The 23,211-nt window shown below is 34.0% G+C and overlaps 1 long non-coding RNA gene across 1 annotated transcript; it reads left to right on the plus strand.

The window, feature by feature from the left end:
• The first annotated feature begins 445 nt into the window (after positions 1-445).
• LOC143043052 (uncharacterized) lies at positions 446-22,188 on the plus strand. The gene is made up of 3 exons (XR_012968162.1): positions 446-518; positions 19,888-19,970; positions 20,476-22,188. It is a non-coding gene; the product is annotated as an uncharacterized LOC143043052 (long non-coding RNA).
• The last annotated feature ends 1,023 nt before the right edge of the window (positions 22,189-23,211 follow it).

The raw sequence follows: 23,211 nt of genomic DNA on the forward strand, positions 1-23,211 counted from the left end.
TCATAAAATGAAACAACATTAAAACAGATACAAGAAGATTATTCATTATACTACTGTACTTTAATAAATAAGCGCCATCATATTTATTTCCAAAATCTTCTAGGACCCCCAAACTCATATTCAGAATCAAACATGATGGTCTGAAGTTTGTTTATTTTCATTGACCCCCAAAATTAAAGAATACAGGCAGCTTAAATATAAGAAAAGAGACAAATGCGCAAAATTTATAAAGAAAAACAAAATGGAGAATCCCAATTTAGACCTTCTTTTATAACATAATTAACAGATTAATATCGCAGAAATTATTTCTAATATAAATGATTAATTCCAAAATGTGCCGTTCATTAAAATATTTTTTGTTTTTTCGTTCTTCATTTCACTTCTTTTTCGGGTACGTTTCATGACCCGTTTCTTACTTTACATGGACCATTTTTCTCGGTTATCACCCTTTGATGTCCTTTCCTATACACCGTTACACGTGTTTATAGCGTTATTTGAATTTTTACCGTCAAGACAAAGTAAGTAGATGGATATTTCATATACATAGTAATTCAATTTAAAAGAATCGAATCGCATGTACAAGTCTGGATCAATAAATGTGTGAATTACGTCAATAATAACATAATTAATCAGTGGGAACTGGTTGACGTCAGTCACGTATTTAATATAAACGAGGATGCGGATGGGGGTTTACAGTGAAAAGAGAAAATGGGTCAAAAATATAAATAATGGAGAAAAATGAGGTGCTAAAATATGAAAAATAGACTTTCCGAGCAGGGGTGATATAGGTACACAATGAATAAACAGGACTGGTATACATTTTTTAAAATCTTATAAGGAACCAGTTTTTTATTCTAAAATGTAAATTGAAATGAAAAAATATGATTGACACCCCTTTTCAAAATGTGTTAAAAAAAATACCCCCTCATTTCAAATATTTGGGCCACGAGCATCACTGAAGAGACATGTTTTGTCGAAATGCGCATTATTATTATTATTATTATACAATATTTATATAGCGCATTATATAATTTGAAAAATTACCCTAAGCGCTTAACATGAATAAACAAAAAATAAGATACATAACGTAAAAGCAAAATATACAATCACATAAATACAATTTCTGAGCAGTGGCGTGTAAAATGAAAACATTGATTGTCGGTTTTAAAAATAGAATAATATAAAAGAATGTACAACTCACACAAAAAATATCAAAAATTTAAAATTAATCAAAATGAAAGAAAAGTAAAAAAGTTTCAAAAAATAAAAATGAGTTAAGAAAAATTTAAATGGGGGTTTACATTTTTGTTTACGACGCATCTGGTGCAACAAAATTGGTACCGTTGATTTTATATTTTTCAACTACTGCAAGATTTCAAATGATTCAATTATCATATGTTGGTAATATTCCTAGTAAGGTATTTTAATACACATACACCTCAGAATGTATTGAGGGGGGGGGGGGGGGTCTCGTTGGGGGGGTTCTGAACCCGGATCCGTCTTACTGTTTTGTTAGATACACGTATCCCGCTACACAATCTACTTAAGCAATTCTCATTTTTTGTAATTTCCCGTGTCCCGCTAGACTTTATTTCCTGTTTTCACGGCACAATAATTTGACTTTCACGTGTTTCGCTTTCAAAAAATCGGCAATCCCACGTCACGCTTAGACCAATATATATGAGACCCACATTGAGGACAACATCCGATAGAAGGATACCCTGGTGTAACCTTAGTCTTTAACAAGCCAAATGTCCATTGTTTCATAATGTCAAGAATTTTTGCCATAAATACAAGTGCATTGTACTATTTTATTGTATAGCAATATAATATTTCCAACAGAAAGTAACCAAAAGTTAGCGTGCAATAAATTCTAATATTGCACTAGTGCAATAAATCCTCAAAATTCATGATGTCATCAACGACAAAATCTTAGTTTAAACCAGTTTATACTTTTAAATATTATATATCTATACAATAAAAGGGTTATTGCATGAATATTTGGGAATATTGTCCCTCGTAGAACATAAATTGCACTCGCAAGCTCGTGCAATATAAAATTCTACTCGGGACAATATTCCCCTATATTCATGCAATAACCCTATAATATTGCACTACTGGCTAGTGCAATAAATCTTCAAAATTCACCACGTCATCAACGACAAAATCTTAGTTTAAACCAATTTTTACTTTTAACCCTCTTGCTGCCAAAGGGACATTTCAGTTGGAAAGCAGGTCACGGTTTGACCCCAAGTTTATCAGCAACAATAGAGTCACGTGACCGTGAAAATTCAGTAAAAAAACGGATTAGACAAACCTCATTTTAACTTACTGAATACTATTGTCGTAATAAAAACTTATTGACCTAACTAATCTTGAGTATCCATAGTTTATTCTCGTCAAAGCTCACACATCAAATCAAAGTCCTTTATTCTTTATTTTATCTGCAAACTTGGAGTTTGGGTGAAAATTGTCAAGTCTCCTGAACGAAAAATCTAAATATGTACGAGGAAACTATAAATGATGGGCTGAATTTAAATTTAATAAAGCATCTCATTAAGACAAACACTCGATATGAATATCTCGGCAATAGAATGTTGGATACGCAAACGTCAAATTGATTTCAAACCGAAGCGGTGGTTTTTATGCCGATTTGTGCAAGTGGTTATCTCCCCTTAATATCACCAGTCAAAAATAAAAACCCAGCAAAATGCATAAAAATTAAAAAAGGAGTTTACTTTACAAAAATTAGAAAGAAAATAAACGAAACTCGATTTATAACTATGTTATGATAATATAAAGAGATACTTCCCCCTATTTTTCAGAGAAGGACTAAATGTAAATATTAAAAGACAAAATATTACTGCAGTAAAAAAATAAAACAATTCAGAAATGTGGATAATGACACCTACATGTAATATTAAAAACCTAGCTATATTGAAAGAAATTAGATCTGGCGGATGAAATATACTACATGTAATTTTTATATGTGGGATCATTCCTAGCAGAATTTTTTTAAACACTTCTGATTATATTTAATGCAATAAAACATAGTTTATACAATTTCAATAATCTTTCTGAAAATTGATATAATATAATATTAAATAAATAGTACTGATCATATATAAGAGTCACAACAAATTTCTTCAAATTAAGAGAGCCTTTAAACTCAAGCCTATGTTTCTTAGTTGAACAGTAAAATACAAAAAAGGGATTTATAAGTTTTATACCAAAAATATTGACAGAAATTCTGTAAAAAAATATGCTTTAAATTATAAGTGAAAGTGACACAATTTTGAATTTCAGAATCATTATTATTGTAAAATTAAACTATTAGAATAGCTTGCACAGTAGCCCTTTGTCTTATTTCTCAGGGTATTTTATAGATTATGAAAGTAAACTTTTTGGAAAAAATTGGACTTCTTCTCTTGAACAGGTTGCTGTATCAGCTTCTTTAAATAATTACATATTTATAAACAAAGTATTGTATATATACTTTACCTGAATACTAGTAATAGGAAATGAAATGAAACTGGTGGGACAAATTTTGTGCATTTTACTTCAATAATGATCAAAGATGCTTAAATTTGACATGAATTTGCCATTTGAATAAATTCAATTTTGTAAGAACACATCTCTATGAATAAACTTCTTGTTTGGCTGACTTGGCTTGATAAGCTAGTTTTTGCTCTTATTACTATAAAATTAAGAATGGAAATATAGCTTACTAAGTAAAGAGATAATAATATAAGCAAGATTTTATTAACTGACCTTCATTTTCTTTTTTCATATGTTTTTTTCCTACAGAATTTTCTTTGCAATGCATTTTCTATTGCTATTTTTGTGCTTTTGTCCATCCATACTGTAGGCTATCAATAATTTGTCAGATCTGTCAGAATTTTCAAAGACGTTTAGCTTTAACCGCTTTAAAGAAGATCTTTGTTGTTTCACTTTTCCAATGTGTAAATTTTTACTATGCACATGACCCTGACACATATTTTGTTATAAACGTTACATGACGTATGTTGAAAAAAGAAAACAATGTCACCGTCAATTTGTGTAGGGGATCAAAAGGGGTTTTAGTTACTTTAAAATACAAGTATCAGTGGCGGATCCAAGGGGGGGGGGGGGGTTCCGGGGGTGCGCACCCCCCTTTATTTTTGCCGATCAATGCATTTGTATCGGGACATATGTTTTGCACCCCCCCTTTGCCCTGGGTGCCCTGGGTTAGCACCCCCCTTTCGAAAATTCCTGCATCCGCCCCTGAGTATCGTATGGAATTGTGAAAATCCACAACTTTTAATCAAAATTTCATTCATGTCTTTAATAAAATCAGTATTTTAGAGCACTTTGAAACAGGTACAATGAAAAGAAGCTAAACTCTGTTGAAGTAGAAACGTAGCTAAAACCAGATAAAAATTGACATGGCTGGTGGTCACTAAAATTGATGTATAAAAGTAAAAAATGATGGCTTTAAAACAGTGTATAAATTTGAAATAGGTTTCCCGGTTTCATTTAAGATTATAACCGTTCTTTTCTGTATTTGGATACGCAAACGTCAAATTAGGAAAAATCGATTTTTTTGGAGAACAAAAAAGATGGCTATTTTTTTTTTAGAACGGACAGGATAAAGGAATAGCAATAACAAGCTATTTTTTGTAATGTTTGTATGTCGTAAAGAAATTATATTGGTCACGAAACCTACAAATTTTAAAATTTAATTGTAATAAAAGCATGACAAGTTGCAAAAAATACTTTAAAAGTCAATCATTTAGCCGATTGATTTGGCGGACTTTTTGACGTTACGGACGACTGTAGCGCCACCTAATTAATTCCCCCTGCTATTGTTGCTGATAGAGCTTGACGACAACGGACGTTTCCAAGAACTTGCTTTCCAACTGATTTATGGCTTCTACACACAAATCTTGTTGATTGTGTAGAACGTCAAAGGTCCATTGTAACGTCACAATACTCAGGGGCACTGACAACGTCAAAACACGGCGTCAAAAGGGCGATTTTGGCGGGAATGAAGCAAACTGAATAAAATGCTTTAAAGTATACTTAAAAAGGATGTCAAGAAATGATACCAGATCATAAGCTTGTTAGTACTATAATACCGACTTATTTAACGTGTTTACTAATTATCGAGTTCGTCATTTTCATGTAAAATGTTGCATTCTTTCGAGAAATTTGTTATACGTATTTTTAGCTCACCTGGCCCGAAGGGCCAAGTGAGCTTTTCCCATCACTTGGCGTCCGGCGTCGTCGTCGTCCGTCGTCATTAACTTTTACAAAAATCTTCTCCTCTGAAACTACTGGGCCAAATTAAACCAAACTTGGCCACAATCATCATTGGGGTATCTAGTTTTAAAAAATGTGTGGCGTGACCCGGCCAACCAACCAAGATGGCCGCCATGGCTAAAAATAGAACAAAGGGGTAAAATGCAGTTTTTGGCTTATAACTCAAAAACCAAAGCATTTAGAGCAAATCTGACACGAGGTAAAATTGTTTATCAGGTCAAGATCTATCTGCCCTCAAATTTTCAGATGAATCGGACAACCTGTTATTGGGTTGCTGCCCCTGAACTGGTAATTTTAGGGAATTTTTGCTGTTTTTTGGCTATTATCTTGAATATTATTATAGATAGAGATAAACTGTAAACAGCAATAATGTTCAGCAAAGTAAGATTTACAAATAAGTCAGCATGACCAAAATGGTCAGTTGACCACTTTAGGAGTTATTGCCCTTTATAGTCAATTTTTAACCATTTTTCGTAAATCTTAGTAATCTTACAAAAATCTTCTCCTCTAAAACTACTGGGCCAAATTAATCCAAACTTGGCCACAATCATCTTTGGGATATCTAGTTTAAAAATGTGTAGCGTGACCCGGCCAACCAACCAAGATTGCCGCCATGCCTTAAAATAGAACATAGGGGTAAAATGCAGTTTTTGGCTTATAACTCAAAAACCAAAGCATTCAGAGCAAATTTGACATGCGGTAAAAGTGTTTATCAGGTATCTATCTGTCCTGAAATTTTCAGATGAATTGGACAACCTGTTGTTGGGTTGCTGCCCCTGAATTGGTAATTTTAAGGAAATTTTGCTGTTTTTTTGTTATTATCTTGAATATTATTATAGATAGAGATAAACTGTAAACAGCAATAATGTTCAGCAAAGTAAGATTTACAAATAAGTCAACATGACCAAAATGGTCAGTTGACCCCTGAAGGAGTTATTGCCATTTATAGTCAATTTTTAACCATTTTTTCATAAATCTTAGTAATCTTTAACAAAAATCTTCTTCACTGAAACTACTGGGCCAAATTAAACTGAACTTGGCCACAATCATCATTGGGGTAACTTGTTTAAAAAATGTGTGGCGTGACCTGGCCAATCGACCAAAATGGCTGCCACGGCTAATAATAGAACATAGGGGTAAAATGCAGTTTTTGGCTTATAACTCAAAAAACCGAAGCATTAAGAGAAAATCTGACGGGTTTAATTGTTTATCAGGTCAAGATCTATCTGCCCTGATGTTTTCAGATGAATTGGACAATCCGTTGTTGGGTTGCTGCCCCTGAATTGGTAATTTTAAGGAAATTTTGCCGTTTTTGCTTATTATCTTGAATATTATTATAGATAGAGATAAACTGTAAACAGCAATAATGTTCAGCAAAGTAAGATTTACAAATAAGTCAGCATGACCAAAATGGTCAGTTGACCACTTTAGGAGTTATTGCCCTTTATAGTCAATTTTTAACCATTTTTCGTAAATCTTAGTAATCTTTTAGAAAAATCTTCTCCTCTGAAACTACTGGGCCAAATTTAACCAAACTTGGCCATAATCATCATTGGGGTATCTAGTTTAAAAAATGTGTCCGGTGCCCCGCCCAATCAACCAAGATGGCCACCATGGCTAAAAATAGAACATAGGGGTAAAATGCAGTTTTTGGCTTATAACTCAAAAATCAAAGCATTTAGAGCAAATCTGACAGCGGTAAAATTGTTCATCAGGTTAAGACCTATCTGCCCTGAAATTTTCAGATGAATCGGACATTCCGTTTTTGGGTTGTTGCCCCTGAAATGGTAATTTTAAGGAAACTTTGCTGTTTTTGGTTATTATCTTGAATATTATTATAGATAGAGATAAACTGTAAACAGCAATAATGTTCAGCAAAGTAAGATCTACAAATAAGTCCGCATGACCAAAATGGTCAGTTGACCACGTTAGGAGTTATTGCCCTTTATAGTCAATTTTTAACCATTTTTCGTAAATCTTAGTAATCTTTTAGAAAAATCTTCTTCTCTGAAACTACTGGGCCAAATTTAACCAAACTTAGCCATAATCATCATTTGGGTATTTAGTTAAAAAAATGTGTCCGGTAACTCGGCCAACAAACCAAGATGGCCGCCATGGCTAAAAATAGAACATGGGGGGTAAAATGCAGTTTTTGGCTTATAACTCAAAAACCAAAGCATTAAGAGCAAATCTGACAAGAAGTAAAATTGTTGATCAGGTCACGATCTACCTGCCCTGGAATTTTCAGATGAATCGGATAATCGGTTGTTAGGTTGCTGCCCCTGAATTGGTAATTTTGAGGAAATTTTGCTGTTTTTTTTGTTATCTTGAATATTATTATAGATAGAGATAAACTGTAAACAGCAATAATGTACAGCAAAGTAAAAACTAAAAATAAGTCAGTATGACCAAAATAGTCAATTGACCCCCTAAGGAGTTATTGCCCTTCATAGTCAATTTTTAACAATTTTCTTAAAATTTGAAGATTTTCAATAACATTTTCCACAGAAAGTACTGTTATAGATAGAGATAAGTGTAAGCAGCAAGCAGGGGCGGATGCAGGAATTTTCGAAAGGGGGGGGGGTGCTAACCCAGGGCAAAGGGGGGTGCAAAACATATGTCCCGATACAAATGCATTGATCGGCAAAAATAAAGGGGGGTGCGCACCCCCGGAACCCCCCCCCCCCCCCCCCCTGGATCCGCCACTGGCAAGAATGTTATGTAAAGTAAGATCTACAAACACATCACCATCACCAAAACACAATTTTGTCATGAATCCATCTGTGTCCATTGTTTAATATTCACATAGACCAAGGTGAGCGACACAGGCTCTTTAGAGCCTCTAGTTTATGGCTCGTCCCCGTCTTTTCCTTTCACATGATAGAAGTGTTGTTGCTTCTGCTTCAAGAATCTCAACAACCTTTTAACTGACTGTTAAGCTGTCTGTTTGCATTGAATTTGCAAGTCTGATGGTCACCTGGTCTGATGGTCGCCGTTTCCTGATGAATTGCTTTTTTTAAGTACACATCCAAACTATAGAAACGCAGGATGTTTGAAAATACGGGAAATTTTTGTGACATTTTTAGTGCAATTTCGTAAAGAAACCAATTCGTTTTAAAATTGTTGCCGAAAAACGCTGCTTGCAAAATAGAAAAATAAAATTCTATTGGAAAGTAATACGGGATATAGAATGAAATTCAAAACAGTGTGGCTGTGGCCATTGATTGACACATTAAATTCATTCATTGACTGGGACAATTTACGTGAACGTTTGTCTATAACGACCACTGTTCACGACGTACCTACGATAGACATTTAAACTGTGGGGTCACCAAAGGTTTCTTAACGCCTTTGATTATAAAATAATTCGAAAAATTAATCAGGAATAACCTTTATGTTTTGATTTATATAATTGATATAAATCAAAACACCGTGTTATTTCTGATTAATTTTTCGAATTACTTTATTAAGGTGTTGAGAACCTTTGGTGACCCCATAGTTTAAGTGTCTTTAAAAAGTACATAATGAGCAGTGGTCGTTACATACAAACGTTCACCTAAATTGTCCCAGTCAATGGATGATTTTAATGTGTCAATCGATGGCCACAGCCACACTGTTTTGAATTTCATTCTAATTTATCAAAAATACATAGTACAAGCAGTCGTTGAAAATCCGGCAGAAAATCATTTTTTTGAATGGAATTATCAATGAAGAATAATAAAATTGTCCTTGAACTTGGTTATTTTGGAGCACAACTTTCCCTTTATGTTCCAAGTGTAACCAGTTTTGGAATACTATTGGACTGTACAGAAATTATGGTTCCGGAAGCTTGTAAAAAATAGATTGCCAATACTGTAATCGTATATGCGCAGTTTACACAGGACAGCAACATCTGAATGAGGAAAAGGCTTGTCATTTTGGGATGCCAACACTTAATGCACACCCGTTTGGACGAAATAAAATTAGAGAATTCAAACCAATTAATTCTTGAAATTTACAATCACACGGATCATTAAATAAAACCCAGTAGCCCTCAATAAATGAATAATCGGTGCCGTTCGATGAAGGTTAATCCAGAAAAGCGCTCCGAACGCAAAAAAATAAATAATTAAAGAGATATGTCTGTTTACCTATCTTTCTTCAAATGCAGAAAAAAACTGAAAAAGCTAACATTTAAACATCATTTTGGTTCAAGGTAATTTACACTTGGGTGTACAGGGATTGGTGTGTTTTGTTGTTCAGTTGGACATGATGTACAATTGAGATTTCTCAATATATTTCACTATGATCTGCCTATTCAAAAATAAATGTTATCACCAAATATTTTGTAATCATATATTATATTATTATAGATTTTAGTCCCTCGACAAAATGTCGCGGGCACACTGTTTTATCCGTGTCCATTTGGAAGCTCGTCCCTCACTTAATCGGTATATAGGATGTAGCTAAGGGTTTATACAAATTATTTCGAAGTGCCAATTTTTTTAGCTCACCTGGCCTAAAAGGCCAAGTGGGCTTTTCTCATCACTTGGCGTCCAGCGTCCGTCGTCGTCCGTCGTCCGTCGTCGTCGTTAACTTTTACAAAAATATTCTCCTCTGAAACTACTGGGCCAAATTAAACCAAACTTGGCCACAATCATCATTGGGTATCTAGTTTAAAAAATGTGTCCAATGACCCGGCCAATCATCCAAGATGGCCGCCATGGCTAAAAATAGAACATAAGGGTAAAATGCAGTTTTTGGCTTATAACTCAAAAACCAAAGCATTTAGAGCAAATCTAACATGGGGTAGAACTGTTAAACAGGTGAAGATCTATCTGCCCTGAAATTTTCAGATGAATCGGATAACCCGTTGTTGGGTTGCTGCCCCTGAATTAGTAATTTTAAGGAAATTTTGCTGTTTTTGGTTATTATCTTGAATATTATTATAGATAGAGATAAACTATAAACAGCAATAAATAAATTTGTTGTTTTTACTGTCTTCTGATTGGTTAAAATTGTTAGTTTTATTTTCAATGTTGTCAATTTTGATGGCGACACGCCCACTCTGACGTTGTGTATTCATACGCCAACATGTGTGTACGTTGTTATTGTTAATATAAATAATATAAAAAGTTCTCTAAGCCATATTTTTGATAAAAATTTATTTATAATGAATGGCAATAATCTATTTTGATTTTATTGAACCATAAAACTAATTTTTGACTCTTCACATGTATCTAACATAATCCGCTTCGCTGATTATTCAATGTGAAGAGTCAAAAATTAGTTTTATGATTCAATAAATTCAAAATAGATAATAGCCATTTATTAAATAATGTTCAGCAAAGTAAGATTTACAAATAAGTCAACATGACTGAAATGGTCAGTTGACCCCTTTAGGAGTTATTGCCCTTTATAGTCAATTTTAACCATTTTTCGTAAATCTTAGTAATATTTTATGCCCGTGTCACACTGTCCCGATTTTTATATACGATGGACACCCGAATGCGAAAATTGTAAGTTCGTACGAAGTTGGTCCCGATCTCGTTAAAATACCAAAAAGTGACCGAAGCAAGTACGATGAATAACGAAGTCTATACGATGGTGCCGAAATTATATACGATAGCAAAAGATGGACATACGAAGTTTAACCGAAGACGGGTATTTAAGCTTCATATCTCAGCCGAAGCCTACACGATGGATCACGAAGGCTACACGATAGATTACGAAGGCTACACGATGGATTACGATGATGGCGCGATGGCCATACGATGTCTAAAAGACGTCGTGTACAGCTTACGATGCATTTAAATTATATGCCGAAGGCCTCACGCGTTTTAAATTGTTTGATCAATATTGAATATATATTATATTGTACATTTAATTTGGTATGGTGTTACTTGTTACGAATATCTTAAGCGCTATTGAATTTAAAGTTCAAAGGTCAAGGTCACAGTGGCAGTTGTAATACAAGGCAATATCACCCTTGTGGACACTCTAAAACCAATATGCTTCAAAAGATTTTAACCACATTTGGTATATTTATTGTTCCTCCTTGTAATGATCTGGCATTTTTTACGTTCAAGGCAAAAGGTCAAGGTCATGCAGATGGACTTGTTTTTTTCTCCTTGAAATAGCATAATACACAGGAAATTGGTTGCTCATTTTTTTACCTGCTGGTTCTAAAGACAATATTAAAGGTATTTCCAGTTACTGAATGTTTTGGTTGATTTCTAAAAAAAATAGTTTATGTATCAAATATGCATATTCAATTTACCATTTTCTGCATGTGTCATATACAAATATAGTGTCCATATTTGTCCCCAATATGTTACAAACGAGGGGATGCCACGCTCGGCATTGCCTTGTTTGAACTGTAAAATAGGTGCACTAGTCTGAATAATCACCAATAATTATTCCCATGTTGACTGATCTATCTTAAAGGTAAGGTAATGGGTTCGTTGATCCCTTTTATTCAAAAAGAGTTCTTTCCAGGAGAATATCATAATAATATAGACAAAAGGAAGGATGTGGGGAAAGCAATAAATGCGGCAAAATATGACATATAGAAAACAAAATGGTTATGGAGTAAACATTCGTGTGACAACAACTCAGACGATACATAAAAAATCAGAATAATGAAGAAAAAGTTGGTTTCCCTATATACGTGTACATGCAGTGTTGGTGTACGAGGCGCGTTTATGATTTTCATTATGTTACTTGATATGGAAAATTGACAAAAAAAAATTTTTACTTGTAAAAGTAAATCCTGAGCCTGTAATAGATGCTCTTCTTGTTCCATTTGGATTAATAGAAACAACGCTGTCGCCTTTCTTGTTCTCATAGAATTATATGATATGAGCTCCATGTTTTGTGAACGCCTTTCTTAACTGTCGTATTAGACTGACCAGTGCATATCGCGCATGGCACTTTAAATGTATTTTACCGCGAAAATTAACTTACATTTAGCTGGATTTATTGCCGTCGTAGTTCCATCTTGTCGCCTTCGTACTTTTATTCGATGGCAACACGACGGGATTACGAGGTCTTTACGAAGTCGTGTTGCCATCGTTAGACCTTCGGGTAGCTTCGTGATTCATTCGTGTAGACATCGTAATGTCAAAACTGCCCGATGGAAACGATGGAAATACGAATGCAATACGATGTTCAAAGATGCATTCCCGGTGACATTACGATGGTGAGGATGGTGATACGAACTCAATACGAACCCTCAACATCGGACGCAATTTCGGGGATTTTTTAACATGTTAAAAAATTTAGAACCCTTCCCGAAGTTGTCCCCGAAGGCTAGAAAAAGTGGCCGATGGTTCTACGATGGTTAAAGATGGCACTACGAATAGCCCGATCTGGATACGATCAGTCCCGATTTTGAAAATTTCCATAATCGTGTTGCCATCGGCGTAAAAATCGGGACAGTGTGACGCGGGCATTACAAAAGTCTTCTCCTCTGAAACAACTGGGCCAAATTAATCCAAACTTGGCCACAATCATCTTTTGGGTTAGTAGTTTGAAAAATGTGTCCGGTGACCCGGCCATCAAACCAAAATGGCCGCCATGGCTAAAAATAGAACATGGGGTAAAATGCAGTTTTTGACTTATAACTCAAAACCCAAAGCATTTAGAGCAAATCTGACATGAAGTAAAATTGTTTATCAGTTCAAGATCTATCTGCCCTGAAATTTTCAGATGAATCGGACTACCCGTTGTTAAGTTACTGGCCCTGAATTAGTAATTTTAAGGAAATTTTGCTCTTTTTGTTATTATCTTGAATATTATTATAGATAGAGATAAACTATAAACAGCAATAATGTTCAGCAAAGTAAGATTTACAAATAAGTCAAATGACTGAAATGGTCAGTTGACCCCTTTAGGAGTTATTGCCCTTTATAGTCAATTTTTAACCATTTTTCGTAAATCTTAGTAATCTTTTACAAAAATCTTCTCCTTTGAAACTACTTGGCCAAATTAAACAAAGCTTTGCCACAATCATCATTGGGGTATCTAGTTTGAAAAATGTGTCCGGTGACCCGGCCAACCAACAAAGATGGCCGCCTTGGCTAAAAATAGAGCATGGGGTAAAATGCAGTTTTTAGCTTATAACTCAAAACCCAAAGCATTTAGAGCAAATCTGACATTGGGGTAAAATTGTTTATCAGGTCAACATTTATCTGCTCTGAAATTTTTAGATGAATCAGATAAACTGTTAACAAAAATAATGTTCAGCAAAGTAAGATTTACAAATAAGTCAACATGACCGAAATGGTCAATTGACCCCCTTAGGAGTTATTGTTATTTATAGTCAATTTTTAACAATTTTCATAAAATTTGTAAATTTTTTACTAACATTTTCCACTGAAACTAATGGGCCAAGTTCATTATAGATAGAGATAATTTTAAGCAGCAAGAATGTTCAGTAAAGTAAGATGTACAAACACATCACATCAACAAAACACAATTTTGTCATGAATCCATCTGCTTCCTTTAATATTCACATAGACCAAGGTGAGCGACACAGGCTCTTTAGAGCCTCTAGTTTTATGTCAACTTTAGCTTAAATATAAATATATGTAGGACTCTAAAGTGCGATGGTCTAGTCTACGCTAAAGTACAATGGTTCCATACGCTAAAGTGCGATGGCCCGGGAAAATATAGACGTAAAAACGTAGTTTGATTATGACGTTTAGTCGTTGATACAAACTAAAGCAGTATTCGATGGTCTACGCTAGAGTACGATACAAACTAAAAGTTGAACACGCTGGAAGATAAATTACAAATATTTTATTAACACATTTAATTAAAACCAAATGTCAATGACTGAAATGATTTAAACCTGACCGTGCTTTATCGGCTGAGGCAAATGTTTTTGTCGAGCCTTCGACTTTAGTCGAAAAAGCGTAAGCGATCCTACTTAGACAGAAGCTTATTTATGATCATAAGATAGTATCCAGAAGTAAATTTTGTGAAAATAAAATTCCATTTTTTCCGTATTTTACTTATAAATGCACTTAGTTTTTCTGCGGGAAAACATTACATCACTCTGTGTTAGATTAAAGCTTAAAAAAATGTTACATATTCCGACAATAATCTAATTTTGTATTTGTTATTTACAATAACAACTGTATGAGGATGTGTTCCCATTAGTGATAGACTGTGTGAACGGTAATATCTTTTTGTAAAAAGACTATTTTTTAACCTCGATGTTTTAATCCCTCGAATCTTATCCTTTTGGTCCAACCTCGTACTTTAGCGTGATACACCATCGCACTTTAGCGAACAAACAACCATCGCACTTTAGCGTGAGACTCCATCGTACTTTAGCGTAGACCATCGCACTTTAGCGTGACCATTGCACTTTAGAGTACCGTCGCACTTTGGAGTCCTACATATGTATATACCAAGAGTGCGGATATTCAGTCAAATGACAAAAAAATGACAGCTAGGTTGCTAAATTTGGTATTTTGAAAATATAGGCAAACAGAGCACATAGTCCGACGTCCCCCTCCTACAAGTTTTAAGTTTCAAGTTTTTATTTCTTAAGAACCTTAACCAGGGTATGTGAAAAAATACAATTGAATACAAATTAACAAAATATAACAAAATAGGTTGATTCAATGAACAAGTTAACATATATATATATATATATATATATATATATATATATATATATATATATATATATATATATATATATATATATATATATATATATATATAAGTGTCTAAGAATGTAACTTTAACACACTAATGAGTGTTATAAAATTAGTTGTTAATATATTTTATATATTATTCACGCAATATTTCGCTAAACAAATAAGATTCATCGGGCGTGTGCATCTATCTAGGTGAAATCGGATGCATGACAAAAAATATCTTTGTAGCTTGACGGCTACACAAAATTTGTGTAAAAGTTTAACATATTGATTGATGGGGTATATAAAACATATTTTTGCCGTTTATTGTACATACCAATTTTTAAATCTAAACAAATAGTTGTTTTAGTTAAATAGAATGAAATTCATAATTTATTCCTTTGGTTTTGGGTAAAACTGTTTTTTATCCCTCTCATTAAGTCCATCAGATTCAAGAGTACGTAGCTGATGCATCCAGAACCTTTCTCTCTGTTTTCTTCTTTCGGAGTCCCAATTTTGGTTTACCTCAATTATTTGAAAGGTGATATTATCAAAAGTATGTCCTGTTCTTAAGAGGTGTCTCGTAATTAGACAGTTTCTTCCTTTTATATAGAACGACCGGTGATTGTTAAGTCTGATGTTGAATTTAGTTTCTGTTTCACCAACATACTGCAGCTTGCAAGTTCCACAAGTAAGAATATAAATACTATTTCCGTTTTGCAATTAGATGTAACATAGATGTTGTATCGCTGCTTTGTTACTGTGCTGCTGAAAGAGTGGTCAGTGTTGGCGGCTCTACAGCACTTATAATTGCTTCTACCGCATTGTTTGTAACACCCAAATTTAGAAGTTTTTTGTTTCTTTACTTTTGATGTCACAAGTATGTCTTTGAGATTTTTGGGTCTGCGATAGGCAATAACAGAAGGTGATGGAAAAAATCTCAAAGACATACTTATTTTTATAATGCACTTGAATGATAACTGTAAACTGACTGATGACAAATGCTCAGTATAGAAGATTTCTTGTTTAACCAGTGGAACATATTTCACCGATAAAGAAATTATTTTACCAGGGGAGGAACAAATCTCACAAACCCAGAACTTATTTCACCAGGTAAGGAACATATTTCACCAACCCAGTACTTATTCCACTAGGTAAAGTGTGGAACTTATTTTATAGAGATGGAACTTTTACCTTTATACATCCTGTCGGAAAGATGCGTGGTTCCGTCTTCAGGTGAATCCTCCTTCCTCGGCTGTTTCGGCGCTGTCCACTACAACCTCCAGAGGTGCGCCGACTGGGGAGATCAAGTCCCAGCCCGAAACCACATGACTATCCATACTTGCCTCTACACTCTACTGCTTCCACTGTTCTGACCTTTTTCTCCATAACCATATTGATGTTGTCTCTGCCTTTTTACACAAGTTACCAATCAGTTTACTTCTTTCCCCTCAACAATACCAAGTGCTCTCAATGCTCGCTACATAAACTGTCCTACAAATCCTCTGCTCCCCACTTCCACTGGAAATAACCAAACCTCCATCCCTTGTCTCTACATTCTGCAAGTAGGTCTTGATACTTCAATCTCTTTCTCTCGTTGGCATCTTCTATTCTTTCTTCCCATGGCACGGTTAGTTCCAGCAGGATTGCTTGTTTGTTGTGGCTGACAAAACGACGATGTCAGGTCTCTGGTTTATTCCTGCAATCTGTGGCGCGAATTGTAACTTCTGTTTCAGATCCACCAACATTTGCCAATCAGTTGCTGTTACCAGTAAACCACTTCCTTCCAACTTCTTCTGTCCTTTCTCTCCTTCCTTTACAAAATTGACAAAGTAAGTCCTTCCTTGTTTTTTCCTGGCTTCCTGATGTTTCTCTCTAGGGTGTCTGCTAGTGTTCCTAATACCTTGTCGTGTCGCCATGTATACCTCCCGTCTTTCAAAGCACTCGAGCATGAAGAGAGATGGAACAAATTATATAGAAATTGTCTGTGAAAAAAAGTTCTCCCAGAACATATTTTCTGTGATATAAGTTCCACTGGAACTTTTTTAACATGAACAAATTTTAGCTCACACTATCAGCTCGGGACAAGATCTCAAGTAAACATGAGTAGTATACATGTTTTTTAAATAGTTACTTTAAATCAGTAATCCGATTAAATTTTAGGATTTACTTAATTATTTTATTTTTGATCTAATATTGCGTAGACCTACATCTGAATGTGCAAGGCTTTGTCATTCTTTAATCGAAATGTCAACTCAAAAAAATGTACTAAAATGAACGTGAATGTAATTAATGTATACTTGATGCAACTGTCTTAATAATTTCAAATTGAAACACCCCACATTATTTTTTGAGACATCAAGAGAAAGAGAAAGAATCATTTTAATTCGACGAGATCAAGAAGGTTTTTTTTTTTCAATATGAATATATTACAAACGCCATAGTATAAAAGGTGGTATTGGATTATTAAAATTCAAGCTTCGCCAGTATTCCTCAATCCTTCTAACATGTATAATGCAAAAGGACAAACGTCATTGAAGACTCGTGGATGGCCTTCGGCTGTTATCTGCTCTTTGGTTGGGTTGTTGTCTCTTTGACATATACCCCATTCCCATGGATTCTTCATTTTTTTAAAATTCATCGTATTATGAAAACGAACATTTGAATTGTACTATAGGTAAGGCTCTCAAACATGAACTTAAACTACCGGTTAATCCGTCGAACGAATATCCGAGTAACCTGTTAAGCAAAATTGTACGATTTGACAACACTCATATTAAGCCCATTATAAATATTGTAGAAAAGTAGTGTGGGTTTTTTTTATCGCTTTTTATCCCATCCATTTTCGGTTTGAGCCATAGATAGATATAAGAAGATGTCATATGTGACAATGAGACAACTCTCCATCTGAGTCACAATTGATAAAAGTAAACCGTTATATGTCAAAATACGGTCTTCAATATGGTGTCTTGGCTCACACCGAACAGCAAGTTATAAAGGGCCCCAAAATAAAAACCTTTCAAACGGGAAGATGTATCAAGATGTACGTAACTAGTTATGAAGTGTCATTGCAATGGATAAATAAAAACCAACGAACAAGATCCCTACGATTTATAAGAAATTAAATGGAATACATTTGAAATAAATGTTAAATCAAACTTTCCTCCGCAAGTTAAACTTTATCAAATCATCCTCTTACTTTACCTATTGTTTGAGCAAGTCGGCTAAATTAAGACTAGAATAGAAAAAAAAAATAATCATATAGTGAAAATGCACCGCATATACATAACTAGTGAATCGCTCTACAGTGAAAATATTATTCGACAGTAAACATTACTCGCATAAAGAAAGCATCATAGTGGATTTTAGTTCAATATGAAGAAACTGAATGACAAAACCTATTCTACGTTAAACTTTAATAATTGTGTTGAAATGAATATTTTTCTGCAACAACATTTTACCTGCTAGATCTGTTCGTGAAATGTCCTAAATATTCACCTATTTCGGTATATATTTCACATCTGGATGGCTCTAGGCGTGATAAAACCCCGTTCGCATCTCTTACATTGTCTTACTAGTATTATTTATTTCTAAACATTACATAACATGTGTATTTGAAGATAGAAGTTATACTAAAATTAAATGTTGGAGGATTTTTTAAAAATAAAATAGGGATTTCTTATTTGACCCTTTCATGTGGATATATTTTTCTCCAACGAAAAGAGTGTGATATCCTGGGATTCCCGTTCTAAAAATAGTTAGCGATTGTCTAGTGATCGAAAAATCCAACGATTCGTCTACGTGTGCTTTATGAAAAGCACGTTCAAACTTAATTAGTTGTTATGAAGTCGTTAAATTGCACGCTAATATTAACGTTAGTCGTTATTAGCGAATAATTACATTAGATGTATGTTTCATTATAATACTTTATTCTGATTGGCTAACAGCACAACACGTGTTGTTCCTTAAACAATTGCATTACTCAATAAAACTTCAAGTTTCATTGATGATAACACGTGGTCCCACAAAAAAGTGCACAGGTGAATTAGATAAAAAAAAATATAGAATACGTGTTTTCATAATTATAGCTAAAAAAATGTAATTATAAGTATCGCATGCTTCTTTTTGTAGCTTCATAGGGTTGTAAAAGCGTTGACCGTGCGCACATTTTTAGAATGAAGCGCTTCCGCACTTCATACAAAATGTTCTTCGGTCAACGCTTTTACACCCCAATGAAGTTACAAAAAGAAGCATTCAATTCTTAATTGTTTTATGAAACGAAATACTGAATTATTAATTTGTACACAAATTAGGCTGTTAATTTTTCGTTTGAATTATTTTACATTCTAATATGACGTGCTTCTTTCGCTTTATGAATAAACCCATGCTCTAAATCCAATATTTATTTTTGCACATGCGTACATTGACTACTGCAGATTAATGGTTCTATCAAATTGGCATGCATTTAATATATATTTCATTAACTTAAAACACTTCCAAACTCTTAAATGATGCAAACGTTGTTACTTATATATTTATTATGACTTATACATTTATTATGACTGTAATGTGTTGCATTCCGAAATTGACATATTTGACCTCGATACGACGACCGTTCATGCTGGCTTTTCAAAAACTCCTCCCTCTGAAAAAACACAGTGCCAGCTGTTTGCTTCTTTACAAACAAAAAAGGGAGGTTCATGGAAGAGTCTACACAATCGCCTTACCCTTATACACATTGGACATAGCAATTACCTTAATTGTCCTAATCAGAATCGAATAATTGATGCAAGTTATATTTTATTGTAGTTTTTACATGGATAGGCATTATATTCGTGTTATTTTATCCCTCACTATCGCACGGGCGAAGATATTCACGAATATGACACATACCCATGGTAAAACTACAATAAAGTATAGCTTGCATCAATTATTTCTTAATTTGTCATTTCAGGGCCTTTTAAAGTCGACTATGCTTTATGGGTTTGCTCATCGTTGAAGGCATATGGTTGTTAACTATAGTGCATTTGGTCTCTGGTGAGTTGTCTCATAGGCACATCTTATTTTTATAACTTAACGTTGAATTTAATATCATTCAACATTTTGGTGATAAATTATTTTTGTGTCCAGCATAAAGCGACGAAGAATAATTACCTTTAGTCGAGCAATTTAAAACATCATTGTATGATAAATAACTGATTGATTATTAAATACTTAATGTCCAGTGGTCAATATTTCATGCATGTTCAGGACGATGAAGATAATGTTGAGATCCCTTTGTGGCTGACCATACTGCGTGGGTTTTTCTCATTGTTGAAGGCCGTACGGTTGCCTATAATTGCTTACATCGACATCATTTGAACTTTGGTGGAATGTCGTCTTATTGAAAATCATAGCACATCTCTTTCTTTTTTCAAACAATAGAAATTCGTCCATCCTTATTCTTGCTTAAACATTTTTATTACTGATAACTTAACATCAGATGGTCTATTACTATTAACGATTTAGTGTGTACCTTTAAATGAATTCTTGAATTTTTCAGATGAATTATGGCCACTAACAATAACGTTTTTGATGTATGTCGGCAGACATCAACTGTAACACACTGGTGTTTGGAATGTGAGGAAGCTTTATGCAGCTATTGTATTGAGCATCACAAAAAACGGAAAATAACCCGGAAACACAAACCAATACCCATCTCGAAATACGAGTCTCTGCCTTCCTTTATAACCGACATTCACCAATTATGTGTCTATCATAACGAGATATACCAATTGTATTGCAGAATACATGACTCAACTTTATGTTATAAATGTATTAAGGACCATGGACAATGTGGTGTTATCCCCCTCGATGACGTCGATAATTTTGCAAAAATTATCGATTTAGAATTACGTATGGGAAACATTCTAAAAAACATTGAAAGCATTAAGGAAGAAAGAGAGTCCAATATGTCCACCATCGAGAAACATAAAGCAGAAGTAAAAACTGTAAGAAAAGAAATAAACAAACTTTTAGATAAGCTAGAAAAAGATATTGATGAAAAGAAAAATGAATGTCGAGAGAAAATCAAGAAGATTACATCGAAACTGAATAAAAGAGAAACGGAAACAGTAAAATGTAGGACCATTGTCGATGATATAAAACAAAATGCCACTAACTTGCAGACTTTTGTAATATTAAAAGATATTGAAGAAATAATAACAGAAAAAGAACAATACCTCCAAACGGGAATCGACAACGTTGAAGTAGTTGTAGATACAGGGCTGCTTAATATCATGAATATTGTACATGATTTAAAGACAATAGGGACGTTTGATATTAAGACACATAAACGATTTGTCTCACAAGAACTAAGTACTGTAACAAACAAGTTATTCCTTAAGTGTGAGAGAATTGACAATATCAGTTTAAGTCTGCGGAAGGAGATCTCAATAAGTCAAAGTAATAGCACCTGTATCAGAGGTTGTTGCATATCTCCAAACGGTCAATTTTTGTTCACAGATCGCTTTAAGTGTTGTGTATATCAGCTTAATGCAGTGTGTGCTTTGAGGAATACTTGGTTAATTGAGCCTACTTTGGGATACGGAATAATATGTGTTGATGCACACACGGTGGTTATTTCATCAGGGATTCATTGTTTTAAACCTGGCCTTGCCATTTTAAACCTTCAACTACAGAAAAAGAAAACTTTTATAGAACTTCCAGGTCGTACATACGGCGTAACAAAAGAAGGCCAATCATTATTTACCTGTGTTCAAAATCAGGGTATTTATGAAATAAATTTGACAGATTTCAAAACTACAAGAATAATAAGGTGCGACATTACATCATCTTCCCATATAGCTGTATATTCCGACAAAATATACTATACTGACAATAACGAAGATTGTGTGATTTGTTGTGATCGTGAGGGATTACATATTTGGACCTTTAAAGATGTCTCTGTTCTTCAGAACCCGCGGGGAATAGCAGTGGATGACGGCAATGTGTTTGTAGTTGGTGAAATGACAGATAACGTTATAACCATAGCAAGTGATGGAAACAGTTACAGGGAACTTCTCACCAAACATCAAGGTCTCTCTTCTCCGTCTGCCATTTTCGTTGATAGAAAGAAGAAGAACATTCTAGTTGCTAATACTGGAACAAAAGCGTTTCTTTACAATTTTTCATTTCAGTGATTTAAATCAATATTAAAAGAAATATAAATGAATAAGAGTTGGTCGATTTTTTTAAAACCCGCAAAAATAACCAAAATGGTTGCCATGGCTAAAAATAGAACATAAGGGGGAATATAGATTTCGGCTTATATCTCTGAAACCAAAGCATTAATTTTAAGGAAATTTTGTTATTTTGGCTATTATCTTGAATATTATTATAGATAGATTTAAACTGTGAACAGCAATAATGTTCAGCAAAGTAGGATCTACGAATAAGTCAACATGACTAAAAAAAAAAATTTAATTTTTGTAATCTTTTACAAAAATCCTCTCCTCAGAAACTACTGAGACAAATTTAACCAAACTTGTCCACAGTCATCATTAGGGTTTGATGACCCCGCCCGAGAACCAAGATACGGACATGGCTAAAAATAGTACATAGGGTAAAATGCAGTTTTTGGCTCATATCTCTGAAACCAAAGCATTTACAGAAAATGATCGAGGATAAAATTGTTAATTTAATAGGTCAAGATCTATCTGCCTTGAAATTTTAAGACCAATCTGGCAACCTGTTGTTGGGTAACTATTTGCTACCCCTTAATCGGTAATTTTAAGAAAATTGTGCAGCTTTTGGTAATTATCTTTGATAATCTTATAGATAAAAATAAACTGTAATCAGCAATAATGTACAGCAAAGTAAGACCTACAAATAAGTCAACATGACCAAAATGATCAATTGATCCCTTAAGGAGTTATTGCCCTATATAGTTATTTTTAAACAATTTTCACAAATTTTGTAAATTTTTACAAAATATTTTCCCCTGTGACTACTGGTTCAAGTTCATAATAGATAGAGATAATTGTAATCAGCAAGCATGTTCAGTAAAGTTAGATCTACAAACACATCACCATCACCAAAACACAAGTTTGTCATGAATCGATCTGTGTCCTTTCTTAAATATGCACATAGACCAAGGTGAGCTCTAGTTATTTATGATTTATTGTTATTTCTTTTAAAGTTGTTTGTTTACGTGTTCAGAAAAACAGTCAAGAAAATAAACAAATTTCTTCTGATTTTTTTTTATAAATAAAATGAATAAACAATATTTCAAAACTGT

The sequence above is a fragment of the Mytilus galloprovincialis genome, chromosome 8 (genome assembly GCF_965363235.1).
Source record: "Mytilus galloprovincialis chromosome 8, xbMytGall1.hap1.1, whole genome shotgun sequence".
NCBI classification, from domain to species: Eukaryota; Metazoa; Mollusca; class Bivalvia; order Mytilida; family Mytilidae; genus Mytilus; species Mytilus galloprovincialis.